Here is a 6,255-nt window from a genome sequence, read left to right on the forward strand (position 1 = left end):
TGAGCAGTCAACCAGAGCCACTAACCAATGGAACAATAGAAGAAGACTGAATGGGTGTGGTCAAGCTGTCACAGAACCAGAATATTTAGTTTCAGCCTTCAGCAGTTGCTGTTGGCATCTCAAAGAAGTGGAAGCTATTTTTCCCTTTCAGTTACAGCCAAAACTGGGGATTCTCTTCCTGTTCCTGGATTTGCATGTGAGATAATCTATTTTCTGAATTTGCCTTTTGTCAAGGGATTGTTTATGGGATGATACTGGAACAGTTAATTAGTAACATTTACTGCTTTTACTATTGTTTGTTTTCCAATAGGATCAAGTTATTCCAGTTTCTTCTTTCTTTTGTTCAATTTTAACTACCGTGGATGAATCAAGGGTGTTTTGCTTTAAATCTGACAACTCCAGGTTTTAGGTTTATTTTTGACCTTGTACAACCCAGTCCAACACCAGCACCTCCACATCATTACTTTAAATCTAGCAGTTTGGCCAACTGATTTGAATCTGGAATGCAATAATTTACATTTACCTTTAAAGGAAGAAAAAGTTAGGGCCTGGTCTGTGTTCTGAATATTTTGAGGGGGTTTAGTCTGGTCCATAATACAAAATAGTTTTTCAATTGAAAGCTAAGTCTATGGTGGTCCAATGAGCAAATAACCACACTGCTGCTTAAAATCACATTGCTAAAACTCATATAGGATTTCTCACTTTTGTACTCTGGAAAATTCAGAACCTTCATCTGCGATTTAACAATGAAAAAATCAATATTCAGAAGTTCCAAGGCTCAGGACAGCAATTTACTTCTCACAACAGGTCTAATGGGTATTAATAATGCAAAATGGAAAATCCCAATCCAATGTCTGTCTTCACAAAACTAGACTGGCCAGAAAAATGCAATATTCAGAGAAGCCAGCACATGTCAAAAATTGTCAGGAAAGGCAGCTTCACAGATGGAAAGCAAAAAACATTGACTTCGTACAAACCGATTGCAAGCATGGCCTCATAGTTCCTCTTCACATTCTTATAGCGTGTTTTTTCCCATTCACTTAGCTCTGCCCACTCATCTTTAGAAAAATGATGGGCAATGTCTTTAAATTGGTCTTTAATCTGAAAATATAAAATCATGGTAATTCTTTATATGTCTCATAACTGATTGTGTAATCTTCACAAACTCAAGACTTACAAATGTGGGATGAGCTACCTTTCCAGACCGACCATTCATTATCAGAATATCCTCCAGGTCCTCAGAGTGGGCAGCAAATAAACACTGGTAAAAAAATTACACAACAAACAACTATCTTACAAGACATTTCAATGATGGAGTTGTTGTTCATATGGGTACTGCGACAGAGTAAAAATAAAGTTATATAAGTCCACATATCCACTCATTTCACTCAAAAATTCTACCACCTGGCCAGACACCTCTTCGAAGACCATCCTGAACAGTCACCCCATGTTATCTGTTGTAGCAAATTCTGTAGGTTTTTTCTGGACCTCGGACAGTTTCTGCCATGACTGCCCTTTTGAGAACAAAGAAGCTCTGTATGTCCATCTTCATTGAGTCACCAGTGCAATAGACTTTCAAGGAAGGTTTTCATTGTTTCAATCTTTGTCATTTCTTCACAATTCCCTCTGTGTTCTGGGGTCAACAATTTACTGCACAATGCTACGACCTCCTGTAACTCGCTGGTCTTCTTGTACATGACAGTGAACTATTAGGAGACAACAATCAGAGATGACTGGAGTGACATCAACAAAGTTACAACCAAAAGAATACAAAGCCACCTGGCCTTGACCAGTTGGATCAGCATAGTGCTCCAACTGCAGACTTGCTTAAGACATTGCATAACTTGGCATCATTTCCAGTTTTCATCAGGACACTCAATGTGGCATTGAGCCTTTCCAGATGAACTAGCTGCACTGAGGTCGAATTGACATAAGTCTGCATTGTCAAGACTGTAGATGTCACCAACAGCAGTGGGATGTGCTGAAAAAAATGCTATTTGTGCATTGTTTTGACTCAGGGTACATACTTTAGTTAACTGAAGCAGAGGATCTTGTACCAGAGAATCAGTTACGTGAAAGTGCCCATCTACCACCTTCTAACTTCACAGGTGCTGAAGTTGCTGCCTGCCTGACAATACCCATGATGTGAATTATTTTCTCCTTTTATCCTTAATTCCATGACATGGATGTGCCTGGCGAGCATTTATTACCTGAGGTGAAAGTGAACTGCCTTTTTGAAGCCTTGACGTCTACGGGCCTGACAGAGGAAATTACAGGATTTCGATCCAATGACGCAAATCAATGCTCATGGTGGGATCATCACAACCACAGTCTGTTGTTTCTGCAAACTTGCATGTCACTTTTCACTTTTGAAAAATGCTGACACCAAGATTGTGCTGCCAACTGTGGCCAAGCCTGTGAATGTATCTAGGAAATGGACCATGAAAGACTGGGGGCTCATGACTGTTGAAAGCCTCCATGGATATCACAGACGACCATTCCTCTTGGATTCTAAGACACAGCCATTTGCTTGCAGCACTGGCAGGTGAGTTACTGTGTAAAAGCTGCTGTCACATGGCACAGGTGTAAGTAGGTTACAGCATACAGCAGGATGTCTTCCCCATTACTTAAAAAGGATTCACCATCAAGCCGAGATGTCTGCCTTTGAACACGCAAGAAGAAACAAATGCTAGGGTGCTAACTGACTGAGCGCTAAAAGAACAAGTGATCAGAACCCAATCTGACAGCTGGGTGTATTTAAACAGCAGCAGTGAAATGATAATTGTCAATGTTCCAAGCTAAGCAGTTTGAAATGTCCTATCAGTGGATTGGACAGATGCCGTGCCATTTTTGAGAGTCTGGACATTGCTGAATGGCAAAATCCATGGACATGGCACCCAGGTTAGGTGCAAGCAAGGACTGTAGATGCTGAAGATGGAGTCAATGGTTTGGTGCTGGAAAAGGTCAGGCAGTATCTGAGGAGCAGGAGAATTGATGTTTTGGCCTAAAGCCCTTCACCAGGCATGAGGCTGTGAGCCAAGGGGCTGCTGAAATAAATGGGAGGGAAGTGGGGCTGGGGAGAAGGTAGCCGAAAGTGTGATAGGTGGCGTTAACGATGATAGGTTAGAGAGGAGAAGGGAGAAGTTAGGTGGGAAGGAAAATGGACAAATGATGAGGGCGGTGCTAAGTTGGAAGGATGGAACTGGGATAAACTGAGGGGTGGGAAAAAATGGAAACTGGTGAAATCCACATTGGTGCTGTTAGTGTAGTTCTGTTCGCCGAGCTGGAAGTTTTTGCTGCAAACGTTTCGTTTCCTGGCTATTGGAGCCTCCTGTGAAGCGCTGCTTTGATGTTTCTTCTGGTATTTATAGTGGTTTGTTCTTGCCGCTTCCGGGTGTCAGTTTCAGCTGTAGTAGTTTGTATGTGGGGTCCAGGTCGATGTGTCTGTTGATGGATGTTCTTGCCGCTTCCGGGTGTCAGTTTCAGCTGTAGTGGTTTGTATATGGGTTCCAGGTCTATGTGTCTGTTAATGGAGTTTGTGGATGAATGCCATGCCTCTAGGAATTCCCTAGCTGTTCTCTGTCTGGCTTGTCCTATGATGGTAGTGTTTTCCCAGTCAAATTCATGTTCCTGGTTGTCTGAGTGTATGGCTACTAGGGATAGCTGGTCGTGTCGTTTTGTGGCTAGCTGATGTTCATGGATGCGGATTGTTAGCTGTCTTCCTGTTTGTCCTATATAGAGTTTTGTGCAGTCCTTGCATGGTATTTTGTAAACTTCGTTAGTTTGGCTCGTGCTGGCTATTGGGTCCTTTGTTCTAGTGAGTTGTTGTCTGAGTGTGGAAGTTGGCTTGTGTGCTGTTATGAGTCCTAAGGGTCGCAGTAGTCTGGCTGTCAGTTCTGAGACGCTCCTGATGTATGGTAGTGTGGCTAGACCTTTTGGTTGTGGCATGTCCTCGTTCCATGGTCTATCTCTTAGGCATCTGGTGATAAAGTTGCATGGGTATCCGTTTTTGGCGAATACCTTGTATAGGTGTTCCTCTTCCTCTTTTCGCAGTTCTGGTGTACTGCAGTGTGTTGTGGCTCTTTTGAATAGTGTCCTGATGCAGCTTCGTTTGTGTGTGTTGGGTTGGAGGGTCCCAAAGAGGAAGGCAAAGCGTTCTTCCTCCAGATGTCAGGTGGTTAGGGAGAGATGATGGGAGAGGCCCAGGACCTGCATGTCCTTTGTGACTGTGAGGGTGCATTGAAGCTTTTGGCTACAGGGCAGTGCATTTGGTTGGTGCTGGTGTCCTGGAGATGTTCTCTGAAGTGCTCTGCAGGTTGGGGGCCCAAGATGATGGCCCTCATAACCCAGAACTGCAAAAGTGCATTTATGCCATACGGACCAAAGGATACAAACACCTGGCTGTGTCTGGTGACAGAATGGCAGCTGCCATAGATTAGCAGGCCCAGCTCTCTCACAGTATGCTATAAATGAGTGATCCTGGACTCCATGACATTCATCGTTGGTCCTCAGCACACAGAGTAATTTGATAGGGATCTTGAGCTCACTCCAAGTGCACCTTCCTCAGGTAGAAACATGAATGTCTCCTCTAAAGACACTTCATAGGTAGTCTGGGCTTCCACCTCCGGCCTTGCTGGAGAGGCAAACCAATTCTGTCTTTCATATTATAAATTCTTGGCTTCTAGTCTCCTTGTGGTGTGTGGTAGGATTGGAAGCTCTATGTTAAGGTGGTGAGATATGCCATTTAAAAAGCCATCTTAATGCTGCCAACTGGAATCTTGTCTTGACATCTGGAACTTTGTGGGGAGAAAGTAGTTTGTTATATCAGACATCGAAAAATACCTCACTGCACATATCAGACGATTTGTCTAGATTAATTGCCATTGCTTAAATGGCAGAGCCCTTTCAGATATTGCCATGAGGAACACTGACAGCATTGACGTGACTGACCAGCTGAACCTTCCTCACACCAAGCTGCAAAAAGTCCTCTGACTTTCTGGTTTCCACTGAAAATCTCAGATGACCTTACCTCAGATTTCCTCTGCTCTGACATCGCCTTTCCCTCTCCAACATCTTTCCCATTACTCTTAGCTTTATCCATTCCTTCTTGAGAACAGGCACTTTGTTTATTCTACTTGAACCTTAAATTGTAGTTCTCTACTTTACACCTTAGTTTTCTCCGTGGCTATGTCCTAAGTCTACTAATTCCTCCCTTACTTTACCATCCTACAGGTGAAAATGAATCCTAAACTCCACCAAATATTTTCCTATCAATAATAGCATCTAATCTTTATGGAACTAATGTCTGAACTGCACTTTACTTCTGACTTTCCTTCACCATCTTAGCCTTCTTTCTCACTTAAATTAGATAAGCCAAATCCATCAGGAATTCATTTTATTCCCTCCCTGCAAAAAACAAAGTCACCAAACAAATTTCTAGAATATCAAACACAAGTTACAAACTGAAAAGGAACCAAAATTCAACCTAGTGGTTATTTTTCTTTTCCAGAAAAAGTCCAATCTTTCCCCTCTCCAGTTTCAAAAACCCAAGAAAAACAAATTGTAAAACTGGCCATTCCGTTACCAGTTACCCATCCATTTTCCAAATTCGTGTTAAGTTAACAAAGAGCTCCTTTAATCTAAACCGAGCAAACTCGCTAAATAACATGAAGTGATTTTAGTCTCTCGTCTTGTTGTTTTTTTCACCCAGAGATTTATTTCTGACTACCCCCGCCCTCACTTATCTGCTCCAGCCTCAAACCCTAACTGTTTGATTCCCCGAAGGTTTAGCTAAATTGAAATATCCCTCTCCCTCGAGTCCACCCAGTGAAAGAGTTCACTTTTCCCGCGCTCTCTCCCTCTGTCAGCCTCCCGCTTTCTGCCGATCTCCCGTCGACGCCGCTCCTATTTATAGCCTCCCACGCGCGCGCACCTGTGACAGTTGGCGGCTGTTTTTCTTCAAAAGATCCTCGAGCTCTGCCGCGCGCGGCGTTCAACCGTCGACGTCGGCCGCCCTCATTGACGGAACTTCGGTCACGTGCCGCTCCCCGCGCCATGACCTCGTGGTTTGGGTCTTTGGATGGGGGGGGGGGGTGACAGACGTGTTTAAGGTGACACCTCCACCTCACCGCTTGACCAAGAGTCTCAGAGAAATGCAACAGGCCCTTCGGCCCAAACTGGTCAGTGCCGACCATGGTTACACTTGCCCGCATTTGGTCCAGTTCCCTCTAACAATGTGTCTATTCAAATAGGAGA

This window comes from Hemiscyllium ocellatum, chromosome 38, assembly GCF_020745735.1.
Source record: "Hemiscyllium ocellatum isolate sHemOce1 chromosome 38, sHemOce1.pat.X.cur, whole genome shotgun sequence".
NCBI classification, from domain to species: Eukaryota; Metazoa; Chordata; class Chondrichthyes; order Orectolobiformes; family Hemiscylliidae; genus Hemiscyllium; species Hemiscyllium ocellatum.